General features: G+C 41.4%; 1 protein-coding gene across 16 annotated transcripts in view; it reads left to right on the top strand.

Moving 5' to 3' along the window:
* The window catches only part of LOC146520023 (uncharacterized), a 170,528-nt gene that overhangs the window by 106,159 nt on the left and 48,410 nt on the right, over window positions 1-15,959 (top strand). For 10 of the 16 annotated variants that reach the window (XR_014873925.1, XR_014873926.1, XR_014873921.1 and 7 more), the window contains one exon: window positions 622-15,959. This exon is cut by the window's right edge. The gene's annotated coding sequence lies outside the window, so the exon portion shown is untranslated. The remainder of the gene's footprint in view (window positions 1-621) is intronic. The other 6 variants (XR_014873928.1, XR_014873932.1, XR_014873927.1 and 3 more) reach the window with 4 other exon arrangements.

Raw genomic sequence — 15,959 nt, 5'->3', positions numbered from 1 at the left:
GCTGCCTATGCCAGCTGCTTAACCCTGAACATGCCATTAAAAAAAAAAAAGACTTCTACATACTGCAGCTTTTTTGATTATTTTTTTGAAATATAATTTTGCATGAGTAAGTGACTTTCCTTAAATGAGTCAAGTCACTTATGATCTGTATGTCTGTGAGAGACCTGTTGTTTTTACAGTCACTGGAGAGAAAGCAAGTTGTCTTATGTACTATTCATTTATTTTAAAAAGATAAAGTACACATGACCTGTAATCCTTATTGTACTGTTGTTTCCTTCTCTCTGTTTTTTCTTGTTATAATATTTAGAGGCCAAAATGGGAAACCATATAATTAATTATAGGAATATTAACATAATCAAAATCAGTTCAAGCAAGTGTACTAAATGATTTCATTTTAACACCCAACAAGACTCAGAGATTATACAACACTGCGGGTTAATCTTGTGGCATCTGTAAATCAAGGGAACATTTGCCATTACTCATTTACAGTTATCAAAGTTTCTTAATACAAGTTTGGGCAGTGTTGGCCAAGATAAAATTTGACTCCAGTTTTTTTTCTTTTGTCTTATATGTGCACCTCTCTCTGAATCACTTTATTTCGCCATTCTTTATCTTTTTCAGATGATCACCAAGAAGGGGCTGAGTAATGGAAACATGACCTCAAGAGATTCAACAGGTAAGATTCTGTCTTTTGTTTGATCTTAAAGCCTAGGAGTACGTGATTACACACACTGTCATCTTATGAGGAGCAGCGACCGTTGCTATAAACAACCACAGTATGGTATGTTGACTAAATAAACAGACGAAGAAGTGGTAGTTCACATATATGAGAGATGTGATCAGGGTGGTGCCACTGGATTCATGCCCGTGTTCTTGCTGGTTTTTTTATTGTGTAACCCAAGTCATGACAGCACAGTAAAGAATGCAGGGACACAGAGATATCACTTCAAACACAACTTCTCTCAGGAGCCTCAGATCCTTTCAGTGGAACTGAATGAAGATATGCTTTGATGGCCCACCACAGAGTCGGTGGCTTTCAAAGAAACCTGTTGATGGGATTGCACAGTGCACCCAGCCAACTGAATGAGTGGTACTGTATTTGTGCCTCTCAGGATACTCCTGGGTGTTCTCATTGGAGGTCAGATCTGCTTGACCTCAACATGAGTAGTCATTTTCTGTAGATTTTTTGGCTTGCCTTATCTTTTTTTTTCTTCCCTACCATCTTGTTCTCTCACCAAATGGAGGAGAACTGTGTATGGATGGCAGGGTGCCAGCAGACAGGTACAGTAGATGTGCTGATGAGGGATGGTGATAGGGGCAGGCCTCAGTTGCAGCCTCGGGCAGAGAGAGACATACACAGGCAGGCGTAGACTCAGAGGCAGGTTGAAACCTGGTGCTGTATGCTGATGTTTCTCTGCTTGGCTGTGCTCCAGGGTGAGGCATGTGAGAGAAACGTGGGAAGGGAAAATCCAGAATGGAGGCCAGAAGAGATGCACAAAGTCAGGTAAAGGAAATCTGTCCTCCTTTGCCTGATTTTCAAAACTAAAACCACAATGAAAAAAAAGAAGGGTAGCTAAGAATGTGTAGTGGTAACAAAAAGTGGGAGAGGAAGTAGGCGCATGAAGAAAGAGTACAAGAATGAGGCTATACTGTACGTTGATGGAACGTGACTACTCACAGGTAAACTAACTCAGAGGTGCAGACAAGCAGAAAGAAGATAGGAAACATTGATAGATGACTGCTTATCCTCTGACATGTTCCTTCCCCGGGCAAAGAACAAGCAGGGCAGGCCCGTCCTGCTACTTTTCTGCCATAAAACATGCAGGGTTGAGTGGGTGGTAGACAACGTCATGTCATTTTGTGGAGGGTAAAGCAAAGCCTGGGTTGTCAGGAGAGCATATGCATTTAAGATGAATATGTCATCTTAAAAGCAGATGTTGAAGCCAGATTAGATGAGAATTCAGAAAATAATTTAGCTGTTCAGCTGCTTATTAAGCAATTTGCTTATATTTCTATCTTTAGTCTTAAAGATGGACTTATCTTTCTTTTCTTTTATGAAAACTAGTTAGTTTCATTTGCATGATTACCTGGCCTGGTACGCTGTATCCAACAAAGGCATCTGGAGTTAGCCAACACACCATAATGTGATAATTTCAGCAGCGAATGAGGTTGTGGGTAATTCTTCTCCTCAGGCCCATTTCTTTTGTCAGCAGTTTTTTGAAAAGAGCCAGTTCTGTTCTGCTTAAGTAATCAGCTGCGCAGTAGTTGATCAGTTTAGATGTTTTATTAATTTAATAATTATTTAATGTAACTTTATAAAGCCATGACTCAACATTTAGCAAAACAGCAAAAGCAAAACATTGTTATAAAGGATCCTATACTTATCTTTGTTTTTTCTTAAGCGCGGGTATGAGAAATGTCTCAATATTCAAGTAAGTGGTTTTGGGCTCCAGTCAGTCATTAGTTTCTGTATTATGTTTCCAGGATCATACTAAATCCCAGTTTGGACTGTTGGACCAGCATCCTCTGAAGCAGATGTTTGCTCCTGGCAAGGCTGCCGACAACATGAGCTCCCACACTGGCAATCTAGCTCTCAGGATTCAGTGAGCAGCGTGAGCTTGGAGAAGCTATGACATAAACGCAGCAGGACGGTGAATCGCGTTTTGCTGCTCAGACATCATGGAACAGATCAGTCAGCCCCATCTGGAGAAGTGTTCTATAGAAGAGTCATATATTTACCATAGTTACTTTGATGGATACAGCATGTTGACTTTATTTTTCGAATTGATTTTAATAGAAATGATAATTTCCCGCCATCTATGTATCTTCTCTTGTTTTGCAGATTTTAATTACAGTGTCGCTCATTCAGTAACTGCAGCATTTACTGTGTCATTTTTGTCATTTTTGGTAATGTGACTGTTTTCAAAGTGGCTCTTCTAAAACTTTAAGAAAGTTTATCCAGGGAGGAGCACAAAAAAATGTCTCCTACTGTGTAAAAAGACTTAATGCACATGTGATTGAGATTAATCAGATGAATCACTCAGTCAGTGGATATGTGATTTTCATCTTCTTACTGCAGCGACAAAGAAGCCATTGTCATTATTGTAAAACCATGAATTCTCCTTCTTATGCTGCATTTCATTGTGACACATTGGCAGCTTCTGCTAATTTCAGTTAATAATCCTGTCAAGAAGTTTATTCTCATTATGATTTATGACTCCATAGCTTTTGTTGTTTTTGTTAAGCCCTGTTAGCAGAAATTAAAAGGTGTATCCAAGCTGCTGTTTGTTTGTGTTGTCATTCCAGATACATGAGATGAATGGTTGGATGTTTCAGTGGTGTTCGTTGTTACGGTTATTCATGCTGGCTTCCTTACTAGTTAGGCCAGTATGTGCTAGTCTAGCATTTGAGGAATAAATGGGGTGTTATCTTTTTTTTTTTCTTCAAAGGAAGACAAGGTAAAGGTGAACTTTACAGTAAAAATGTAATATGTTACATTTAAATTGAAACAGTGATTTTTAATAGTTTTACTGGCAATCGCAACATACTGAATGTATATTTTTAGGTGATGTTACAATGTAATGTGTAAATGCATCACTTACTATAATCACAAAAAAATTGTAGAAGTAACAGTAAAAAGATGACATCATTTTGCTGAGTTTACACTCTACAAACGTGTCACGTATGATGTTGATGGAAAAGTGCTTAATGTCACATAATAGGTCAACGTGTGTCAAAATGCAGGGAGTTTCCAACCATACTGTGGAAGAAATCCCCACAGATCCCTCGTCTTGTCCCAAAAATATTCAACATACGTCGCTAATGCAGGCATTGTTTTCATTTAGTCTGAGTGACTTCAGCATTTCAGCAGTGACTTCCCATTCAGCTGTCTTTCGCTGTCATTTCAGTTACGATTCAATAAAGTCTGCGTCAGGGTGGGTGGGAGCTAAGGGCCATGTGGAGAGAGGGAATGCCACATAGGTGAAGGAGTGTATAGTTGCTAAGGGTGTAATTATTCCTCAAGGGGTTACTTATTGTTGTCCTTGCCTCAGTGATAAAACAAAGCTGACTGGGCAAGTTCCATTACAGTTTGTTCAGGCTTTTATTCTAGTGCTTGACAACTTGTCTTGGGCATCATAGGAATCATATTAAGACTCAAATTTGAGGTGGACGAGGTCATAGCCGTCTGAAAAAAAAGACGACAAGCGGGATAAAGGCCCCGGTGGTGATGTTTTGGAAGTTGAGCTTTGTGACATCTTTATGGCCCTGCTTATGTTCAACAACATTAGCATGTCCACAATGCACTTCTCTGCTTGTCTGCCTCCCCCCTTTTTTCTCTCCTCCCTTTTCTCACACACATACACATTTACACAACTCAGGGGGGAAAAAATGACCTCTCGGCAGCTCTCAATTCACTGCACTTCTATAGCCTTGAATGGACCGGCTCAACAAAAGGTGACATAATTTTCTCAGGGTTTGATTGGCCCCCTCCATGCCACAAGATGACATCATGCGAGCCTCCCCCTCAAACACTCTACCACCACCTCCAGCACTATCACACAACCCCCCCCCACCCTCTGTTCTTGGATGCTGTGTTACCAAGACAACAGAGCTAGGCCCAGGCCATGGGGCAGGACTTGGCAACGTGTTGCAGCTTGGCTGTCCATAATAAGCTCAGGCAGCGTTGCTGTTGTGTTTGTGGTAAACAGTCTTGGGAAATGATACGGGGGAGACGGGAAGAAGGGATGGGATAATGATAGGTTGCCTTTTCATTCAACCTCTCCTCTACATGGAGTATTTATGTAGCTATCAGCGTCAGGAAGTATTTCAACAAGAAGTGTCAAGTCACAAACCTTTGATGTGAAGATTCTTGTCAACTAGTGAACTCTTACAACTTGAAGCCTCCACATGGTTCTGGTATAAGGTTTACTCTGTCTCCATTTATATTCAAGTTCAAGGAGAGAGTATGTGCCCACAAGGCATGGCTAATTTGCTTTTATTAATTACAGATTTTTATCCTGTAAAAATATGTGATGATTAAAATACATGATTTTTCAAAGCTGTACTTTGTACTTGTTACCTTTAAAAAAAAAAATGTCAGCATATGTATTCCGAATTTGACAGAATATGACACTTTTTCTAAAACTGTGGGCAGTGGTGGTGGTATTTGTCATTCGACTGGTCTATAACATCAAATAATACATCCTAGGTTCTCACACAGAATCAGAGCCAGAAAATCTGCTGGCTGCCTATGGCTCAGCTCTGTAAAACCTGTGTCCCTAACTAATGAATGCCACTTTTCATACTGGTATGCATCCAGAAATATTACAGCCCCTGTATACCAGACTATCACACACATACAAATGACCATTTCCCCTTGGAATTGTCATTAATGAGGATAATTTGAAGGTGGTTGACATACAGCTCTGAGCCAAACCTTGTTGGTTCCAAACTCTCCTGCAGCACTGATGCCTTTCAGCACGCTCCAAACCATTTCCTCAAATTGGTGCTGTATCCCAAGAAAAAATGACACAATTACCACTTTGTCTTGGAGAGAGTCCATGCTTCATGTTGAACATTACATATTGCACTAAAAAGTCGTGTGACGCATGTGCCTCTGCTGGTACGTATTGATTTAAATAGTCAATATAAGGTAATTTTTTTCCTTCTTTCCATGCAGGTTTTTGTCTTTATCGTGCCCATCATGTAAAGTCTCTTACCCATTTTAAAGTGCTCCTCTCTCTAGTTTTCATACTTTGCCTTTCGTCTTTCCTGTGGTGTGATGTGATTAACTGTGGTGCACAGGGTTGGCCCCTTTTTGGACTTTGTTGGACGAAAGCAGCTTTAGTGGGTTTTTGAGCTTGGTTGAACACCGACTGGGTATCGGTTACCTCTGGCATGCCGAGGATGCGTGGGCTCCCAATGTCCATGACGTCGATCCGCTCAGCTTTGCTTGCAAAAAAGAAATGGTGGGAATCTGCTATACCCTGCCCTTTCTCCTTATTTTCCACAATTGTTCTTTTATGGAGAGAACCTATTTCCAACAGGTTTTTACGTGTCATGGGATTTACCTTGAGTGTATTTTGGCTGTATTTTCCCAAGTAAGAACTTCATCAATAAAACGACTTCAAAGTGAGAGTGACATTAAGGTAATAGATACTGCACAGCTTATTCACTGTGACAGCCTTGACTGGACTGGAGGGGTGACTTAGATAAGGTGGTTGCATGACAAACCATCCTTCGGTCTGGGCAAGCACCATCTATCATCCTCTCCATCACTTGCCTCTCTTACTCACTCCTAATCCTCATTGAGTAGGGGAAGGAGAGACTCGGTAAGCAGCAGAGGATGAGGAGGAGGGGAGTGACAGAGCAGGCCAAAGGCTCCACTGACATCCATGGGAATCTGCAGATCCATTCAGTGGTAATTATCAGCATCAATGCAAAGAGGCAGTGGCAAGGCAAGGGGTGGGGGCAAGGGGTGTGGGAGAGTTTTGGGGGTGGGATTGGGGAGAAGGAAGGGGGTTGGGGGAGGATAGAAATAATGGTGCAGATCCAAGAGTGAAAATGAGAAGAGGTGGTGAATTAGAAAGAATTGTGGGTTTACTTTCAGTTATGGTAAATATGACGTGAGCTTCATGTTATGAGAAAGCACATGTTGATTCAAGGCAACATTTCCCTTTAGCTTTCTGGAAAAGTGATTACCAGAATATATTTATACGACTATCTGTAACAGACATTTTATTTCTCTGATTAAGTCGCTTCTCATTTTGTTTTTGGTCCAGGTCAGTGCTTTTATTTAATTACTGTCAGTGGAGATTATTTAATTTACTTAGACTTAAATTAAACCATTATTCAATTTTTAAAAATGCTCTCAACTTCTTGTTAAGGGCACATCTGTAATCTGAAAGTTTTTTGTATGTACAGTATTTTTTTTTAATTGATATTTTAGAAAGAAAAAAGGTTGCATGGACATATATGAGCCAGTGTAAAGTGAAGGAGCATGGTAGAAGTTCTCAAGTCCAGGATGCCAACCCTCTTCCCCTCCTACATCATACATCACTCTGACAGGCCATTTCACTCCTGGATTCAGAATCCAGGCTGAGAGACCACCTCAAACACTCTGGGCTTGTCACCGCATGGTGAGAACGTCACTCCCAGCCCACTGAACACCACGTTTGAACTTTGGCCAGCTGGCAGAGTCGAATCTGTTCAGCTAAGAAAATTATGACAAATGATTGTTTTTTTTTTTTTATTCCCTACCCTAATTTTACACAGAAAATCTGAAAATTTTCCAGCAGAGGGAGATTCACCACATCAGCTCTGAGTGACCTTTAACGACTTATAAAGAGGAAGAATCAAATTTAAATGGAAAAGACTAAAATTTTTGGGCGTCAGTTCTCTCAAACAGAGTTGCTCATTCCTTTTCTCTGTGGAGAAAAGGTCAAGTCAAAGGTCAGGTCAGCACTTGTCTTCTTCGTTAGAAAGTCTGGTGATACTCTGGACTTTACCAAAAGAAACATTGTCAGCTAGAGATGTTTCATTATGCCTCTGATGAATTTAGAAGGATGGTGTCAACCTGTCAGCTCCAAGGATAAATGATGTCTTAATGTCAAGCTGTCAGAAAGAGGTATCGTAAAATATGGTGAGAATGCTCAGAAAAAAAAGGCACTGTGGTCAGACTTCTCCTTAGAGGTGTGTGGTAAGTTAGGGTAAAAGTAAAATTCCCCTAAAAGCACATGTAGTCACGTGTTGTTTATTTACAGTTTATAACGTTTTATAAATGCTTGAGAAAAAAAAAAGATCACTTCCTTTTTAAATGGAAGAAACATCACGTTTGAATCCCAGGTAAAACACCTTTTTTTGTTTGTTTGCTTGTATGTTAGAAATTTCTATGACGTTTCTTGACTCAGCAAGAAACAAAAACAGGTTCATGTTCCTCATCATTAAAGGTGGTTCTTGAAGTCTTTATAATCAACCTTTAAGACTGAATTTTCTGTATACACATGAAAGAAGCTAATTACTTCCTGAAAATGGTAAATTTACCATTTTTTGTTGCATAATTACAAAATATAGTGGGATCTCATTTTGTTGTAAAAACCAGCATGACGGTTTTCTGCCTCCCACACACGCCCACCAAAGCAGTCCTCTTTGGTCAGGGATATAAAGTGACCCTGTGACACACACACACCCAAAGTTCCTTTTTACACACAGCACTTGAATTTCATTTCCTGACGTGTAAAGCTAACAGAGCGGCGCGGAGCAGCGAGAATTCAAGTAGTGATCTGTCACAATGATAGCACAAAGATGGTGGCGGTGCCAGCGTGTTCAGTTTGCTTTCTTATTTATTTCTTAAGCTTGCTCTTTGACAGATCTGCAGAGAAAAATCCTAAAACACACCGTGAGTTGTTGCACACACAGAGACGTACCATACACAGCCAATCGCGTTGCCAGATAAGACCTGTCACTCCTGTATCTGGACTGGTTGATAGCCATCACGTCTGAAGCTACCCAGCCCTTGTTTACACAGTCTACACACATGAGTGAGGCCCTCAGTACCAGCACACACTTTTGATTCAGCTGCTACACACCATTTCACATGCATGTACACCAAGGTCGCCATCATATAGCCATGTTTGCACTTTGCAAGGAAAAAAAAATCACAGCTTGGGAAAATCAAACCATGAACTTGTGCCAATCCTGTCCTGCATTCAATGTGGAACGCTTAGTGGCTCCTCTGCTCTTACAATGTGCTGAAAAGCAAGAGATATGCTAAAATAAATATTTCAACACTCCTATGTCCCCATTAAGGCTTAACATTCTGGTAACTATGGGTAAATAAGGTTAAAGCCATGATGCACTCTACATGTGCAGAAATCATAGGAATCTGACACAAACTTAGATGCGCTTTTATCTTGAAACAGAGGATGTAAAAATACTGCAGACTCAGGGCTTTTCTTCCCTTGTGATTGTATTTCAAAGGCAGCTTTCTCTTGATATTCATCCTGCTTGAAATGTAGCCCAGAAAGATGATGTTATGTGATCTTATCAGAGAAGGCCAAAACGTCCCTCTTCTTATTAGAAATTCAGAAAGCTTCCCACGTCTCTGAAAACTCTGAATTCCAAACAATTGAAAATTCGTATTTGTTTTTCACTTTTAATGCAGTGTCACTGCATTTCATTCTGCACCTTGAACAAGATGTTTTTTTCTGGTTAAATAATATGGTGGATAATAGCGTAATAATGCCTGCCCCCTCCCTCCCCAATTAAAAAAAACCATTGAGTTTCACAACCTATCAAATCATGAATCTACATTTTCTAAACATCTGTAAAATGTCTGTCCATGACTGAGCGATTCACTTTACAAAATGTGTTTACTTAGCTGAGCCGCTCCCACAGTTTACTTCCCCTGTGTGCAGAATCAAGCATGATTTCACACATTTAAGGGAAATTTATTTGGATGGAGAAACGTGTCACACTGGCCCTCTTCCAGTCAGTTAGTTCTGGGTGAAATGCAGCAGGAGTAGTAGTCAGTGACAACACACAACGCTTAAAACAATCTGATCGGGGAAAGTTAAATACTAAAACCCTTTTTTTTTCGCTAAAAAAAGTGAGATCCTCTTAATATTAATGTTTTGTGTGATATGTTCAGATGCTGAGACACTTTTTTTTCCTGAGGTTTCCAGGAACGTACATCAGTGTCTGACAGTGAGCAGGCTTTTAGGTTGGTTGGGTAATTTTTCCAGCAATTGGCTCCGTATGCCCTCTCTTCGGGAATGTGTTTCTGTAGGGGAGGTGGATTTGCCTCCCAGTGTAAAATGACGGTTGCAAGACTTGCGCCATAAAACTACCTACGCTCACTGTTAATTTTGTTTATTTCTCAGTTGGAGAGAATGTAACAGGTTGTATTTGTGCATGAGCTTCTTTGTTTATGTGAGTCTGTCACGTGCTTGTAATCTAATTTCCGGCATTGAATGAGTCAGCTCTTTTTGTGAAGCTTCATTGTACTCATGGGAGCACCCATGTTGAATCCTCCTGAGAATGGCTTTTAGAAAACAGTCCCATCTCCACCAGGAGCAGCTTGAATGACACTGTCATCTCTGCAGGTTATTGTTATTTGGCACCTGTTTGGATTAGGCCCAGTTTCTCATGGCATACAGTGTAATGCAACTAACTTCTAGAATGTACTACTCTGACTGAACACCTTTCATTATTTGCTTTTTTGCTGTGAGAAAGAAGCACGCTAACCAGTGATTCAGCCTTTTTTCACACAGTTACGCTACCATCTGATCTTTCTCTTAACATCTAAGAGACCAAATGCAAATTCAGTCTGATCCTGCTGCTGAGCTTTTGCTTGACATATAATAAGAATCACCGCATTAAATTCCCCATAGTGATGTCAAACTATTTCTTTTCCTGTTTTGATACAGTCTGCTCACACTTCACACTATGCCTTTAAAGCACCTGGGAACTCCCCAGAAAGAGGGAAAGCAAGAGATGAACTTAATCAGTAAACAGAGGGAAGTAACAATGACCTTATGGTGTAGAGGGAAAAATCTGAAAAATCCCTCCAGTATAGCAGTGTGCTAAGTGTTTAAGTGTTTACAACCGGGGCATGTTGGAGTTATTTAGCAACGGACATGGGAGTTAAACTGTGGCTTTACAGCTGGGGCCAAGCGTGATTAGTGTGATGGCCATAATGACAGTGGTGATGGTGGTGAGGTTACCAAGAGGTTATGATGGGCTGAGGAGGAGACAGAGTTTATTGCCACCGGGAGGAGTGCATTGTATGTATTTGTTTTTAACACCAGAACCTTTTCAGAAACTGGTATCCCAATTAAATGCATTATTTATAGCTGTGACACTAAAAAAAATATTACAACTCAGCTTTTATGAGAGGGAATAGCTTGAAATGAACATAAGAAAATGCTTGGTATGATTGATAACAACTAGTGTGGGATGGATGGGAGTGATCGAGCGTCTTGGGACTGTAGCACATCCTGTCAGCTGAACTTCCTCTTCTTTTCTCTTTTTCCTTCCATTCTCTTCTAAACAGCTGGCGCTCGCAACTGCATGCAGGGTGTTGTGTGGGTTGAAGGGGTCTCTCTTCAGGATTTCCAGCTGAATCAGGGCTCAGCCTCGAAGAGTGCTATGGGGTTAGCTGACCTTTCGGCCCCTGGGTTGACCTATCAGCTTCATCTCTCCCCAGGGTCAAACCCATAGCCATACTGAACACATTAACCCACTGACCCCCTCTGTGCTCCTTAGTACACTCCATTTTCACTCAGTAGCAGCAATGGCTTTTATACACACTGATTTGCAAATAGTGAGATATAATGAATAATAGGTTGAAGACTAAATGGTCCCCTTGCATGTGAGCAAAAGATCATAGCATCATCAGTGGACGGGGCAGTTTAGGACATAGCCGCACCAACTACAAGCTCAAAGTCTGTTCAGCTAGACTTAGCAGGAACTGTTCAGCAGCTCCTGATTGGAGCTGAAGGCTCAATTTCCAGGCCTGCGGGACGCAGGGCTTCCAGGCTGGTCAGGTGGAAGGCTTGAGGCTGGGTGACTATCACAGGGTAGCACCAGTCCTCCCTCCCTCGCCACTGATCTGCCCAGCATGCACAGGACTTAGGGCAAAAGCCGGGGATTATCTCCACTGCACTTCCACCTCTACCACCCACTGCCTGCTTGCAATGCAACACCACATTGCCCATAACTCACCTCCTTTCTTCCATCCCTTCTAACTTGACACCAGGCAGGTCACCCACACGCACACATGCACCGTAGTTTCGTTGTCAGTACTCAACATGTTGAGTACACTTTAGCAGCAGCGAATTTAGAGCCGTGTTCCTCTTTCTCTCACTCTCATAGTCACATTTGTCCAAGCCAAATTTCTCCTGAGGGAGACAATAAAGAATAAACTAATCACCGAACAAATGATCTGTGAAATAGATTAATTAATAACAAATTCACAAATGAATTCATAACAAATGTCTTGTCATTGCAGGTTGAACACTTGAGCTTTATTGTTCTTTATTATGTATGGCTCCCAGTGACAGACAGGAAACAATACTTGTTTTTCGTGTTCTGTCTTAATGCCATTTTAGTTACTCATCCACACACACTCACTCACTCATCACTCACTAATCAACTCAGATAGCATCTGGAAAGAGACATAATGTAAGACTGACATGTGAAGATAAAGTCTGAGCACCTATATGTCTTGTCTCGTTTTAATTGTAGATGCGGCAGCATTAATTCATTCAATTAATTAGCTAATTTATTTATTTGCACCACTTTATTGGTTTATCTGTAACATTTTAAAAAATCACCCTTCCTACCTACCCTGTGCATCAGTGATGATTTCCAAATCTATCTACCTGCATCTACAAACACTTCTTTAATGTTAGTTTTGCATTAAACGGTAGTGCCACAGCCTTTTAACACAGTTTGAACAATTAGATTGGTCCTTCTGTTTGTTAAGGGTTAAGGATAGGATCCTTTTTTTGTGAAAGAGATGACAGAGGGAACTAAAGGCCTCTACCTTACTCTCTGTAGGGCTTCTCTCCACATGGCACTGTTTTAAAGGCAGCTTATGTTTCATTTCCTCATAACTCGTTGCCTACTGTGTGCTCTGCATTTCTCCCCATTTCTTCCATTCTGTCTCTGTGCTTCTCTGTCTGACACGAGATGGTCGTATCCTCCGAGTAACTGACACACTAATGAGCCACCTCTCGCTCATTATGTCATGTGTGAGCGCTGACAAGCGTCTAGCTTCTGTGTGGGTTGAAAAACAAACAGTAGCTGAATAAGATGACTATTGATAGAGACACTACAACAAATCAGAGCTCGCAATCGGATGACATCAGTTGGCCTGTGGCTGACCCGGCAATGGTGCAACAAATGTTTGGAGAGATAAAAAAAAGAAAAGAAAAAGAAAACACTGGTTTTATCAGACATGTAAGAGGAAGTGATAGAGCTCTGTTTAGAAGAGAAAGGATGAAGTAAATGACCTCATTATGTTGGAATAGGGTTGTATCTCTTGCAATGATTCATTTTTTTCTCTCCCTCTCTTCTTCTTCTTCTTCTTCTTTTTTTTTTTGCTGTTGCTTGGGTTTATTTCTTTGGCTGTCTTTGAGGATTTACATTAGTGATTTGTGTCTGTGCTTCCAATGCAGGCCAAAAGCTGCAGTGTTGCAGCTGTGGGGTGGGATCCACTTGGCATGGTGACATGCTTTCTGTGTTAAAGCTTAAGTCAGAGAGATGTGCACTATTCCCAGCCCATTTCTTAGCGTGGTGCTGCTGATGTAAAACGATATGAAAAAGATTTCAGCTGCACTGGAAGACAGGTTCAGAGCAGCTTTGCACTGTTTGTGTTCAGTTTTAGACAAGTTAAACGAGCTAAAATGGCCTCCGAGAAAGTGGATATGTGCTGACATGTTTTCACAAAGTCTGCTTACTGCAGACATTGGCTCATTCTCCACGGCAGAGGTGGCAGCGAGTATGCATGTGTGTGTGTGTGTGTGTGTATACACTGTATAGGGATGCTTATGTTTCCTACTAGGGGATGGAGTGACAAGGAGCACCATCAACAAATGATTGGCCTGGTGCCAGAGGAGATAACAACACTGTTGAAAAGATTTTTAGGGTAATGTGGTGATAGTAGCAGTGGAAACAATGATGTCATCGAGGGATTTTGGCTGCTATCTAGAACCGCTGGTCTCCTAGAACTAAAAGAAAAAAAGGAAAAGGAAGGAAAGATAAGGGCTAAAAGGGTGGTTAAAAGGTTGTAGGTGCAGAGGTGGAGAGTTTCTATGACTTTCGGAATATAAGAAGGGCTCTGATGGTGCGAACTATAGTATATTGTTTACCTCATTCTTGGTATGCATTTGTGCACAATGTGCATGACATATCTATAGTCAGAGCATGGTGGCAGAGCGTAGTTTATCATGATCTATCCTCTGCTCTTTCTCTTCCTCTGTCCCCTTAACCTGGCCTCTGTAAAACCACTCTGCAAGCACGTAGTCACTGCACCCCTCCCTTCACCTGCTTATGTCTGCAATCACACTGCCCTCACATACTGCTGGCAAATAGCCATTTAAGCAGTGCAGATACCATACTGACTCCAATGCTACCCACACCTGACAAACAGGAGGATTACAAGCATCAAAGTAGCAGCTGCACAGCTCTGGTTTTGCACCGCACTCAGTTGCTGAAGATTAAAAGTGTGTATCGAATTCAGAGCAGAAACTCAAACAAAAAGTCAAGTTTGTTCTGCTTCTTTTATCACGCAGACACATATAGTACTTCTAAAACAGAAACAGGAAGTATTGTGTGTAATGTAGGAAGTTCAACAAAATGCCTTAACCTTACTGGTTAAACAGGAGCAGGATTTACAAAAGCCAACAAATTTATCTAGAGTGGTTTTGGGTTTGGCATCCGTTAGTTATATTAAACCTGCCCAAATGATTGGCAGCAAGCACTGAGCACCTCCATTGAACAAGCTTACAGAGGACTTAACGAAACAAAACAGTCCCTGCCCATAAAACATAGAAATGTAACTGAGATTCATAGTAGTTGAAATATAGATGTTATGCATGACAGGGTATGAGTGCACAAAGGTTAGCTCAATTACTTAGCCCATTACTTTCATGTTATAGTTTGGATGCTTAAGTGAGAGGTGCCTGCTGCTTGAGGTGAAACCAAAGGCCTTACAGTTTAGGGAGGCCTATTGTGTTAGCTTAGCTCTGACAGCACCTGGGACTGTTTAGCATCCTGGCTAGAGCTAGACATTGCTGCTGGATAAATTTCAGCTCTGTGGGAGAGGAGCAAAATCTACAAAGACAGAAGGAGATTTCTGATGTAAGCATAACAGGATTGACACCAAATGTTCTCAATTCACACATGCACAGTCTAATGTCTCACTTACCAAGCATCATGTTCAGAGTGCACTTTGCAGTTGCGTCACACAGGCCCGCTGAACATTGTTTGTGTGTGGACCTGCCCTACAAATAATACAAGAGAAGATACACAATATTTGATGAGAACACAAACAGTAACTGACAGTCATGTATTTCTCAGTTGTGAATCGAAAAATGAGACAGCAATTGTGAGAAAAACCCCTTCCAGTCTCTCTGTCAGTGGAATGAGATTTAGGTTAAAATAAACTGTATATTCAACTTACATAGCATTTTTTGTAATCATTTTCCCATTTTTGCCTCAGCATGATGTGAGGTTGCCTCACTTTATCCACTAAGAGTACAGTTCCTTAATCCCAAAATGGTCCTTCTACTTGCTCTCACATCCAGCCTTACTTTTCACATTAGTGCGGGGCTTGAGCAGTGGTTCCACCTCAAAAGCTGTTGGCTGTGATTCTTGTTCCAGGTCCAGGGTCTGCACCATTACTGCAGCATGGCAGCTTTGTCCAAAAAGGTTTCAAAGACAAAGGCTCTGGGTCAGAAACAGGGGCTTCTCTTTGTGACGCAGTCATGCCAGAAAACAAGGGTAAGCCTGCTTTACTGGATGGATGGGGCAATGTTCTGCCTTGACCAGTGTTGACCTGACTAGACGACCACAAGCGCTTGGCCGACTTCAGTTAATTTTCGGGCTGCCATCCCACCTCCATGTTCTGTGCTCAATTTGGGCTTTCTTGATCCGTCCCAAACAAAACCACAAAAGTGGAGGGGCTGATGCAGTGAGACTGTTGAGAGGCTCTACCTCGCTGTGAGGTCATAGACTGCGTGCCCCAGCCTAATACTTGGCATGTTGCATGAGAACTGTTTTAAATCCCATACCTCCCATTCCCTTTTCTTCTCCCTCTGCTCCCACTTCTTTCTCTCCACTATCACACGGCTTTCTTTCAGGGATCGGGCATCTTAACACTTCATCATCCTTCAACCTCCTGATCTGGGGAAGAAGCAACAGAACATATGTTATCTGTATCATGGTCATCTTAC

The sequence above is a fragment of the Neolamprologus multifasciatus genome, chromosome 4, assembly GCF_963576455.1.
Source record: "Neolamprologus multifasciatus chromosome 4, fNeoMul1.2, whole genome shotgun sequence".
NCBI lineage: Eukaryota > Metazoa > Chordata > Actinopteri > Cichliformes > Cichlidae > Neolamprologus > Neolamprologus multifasciatus.
Note: the sequence above shows the minus strand (reverse complement) of the source record. Positions and strands in the feature narration are given on the sequence as shown.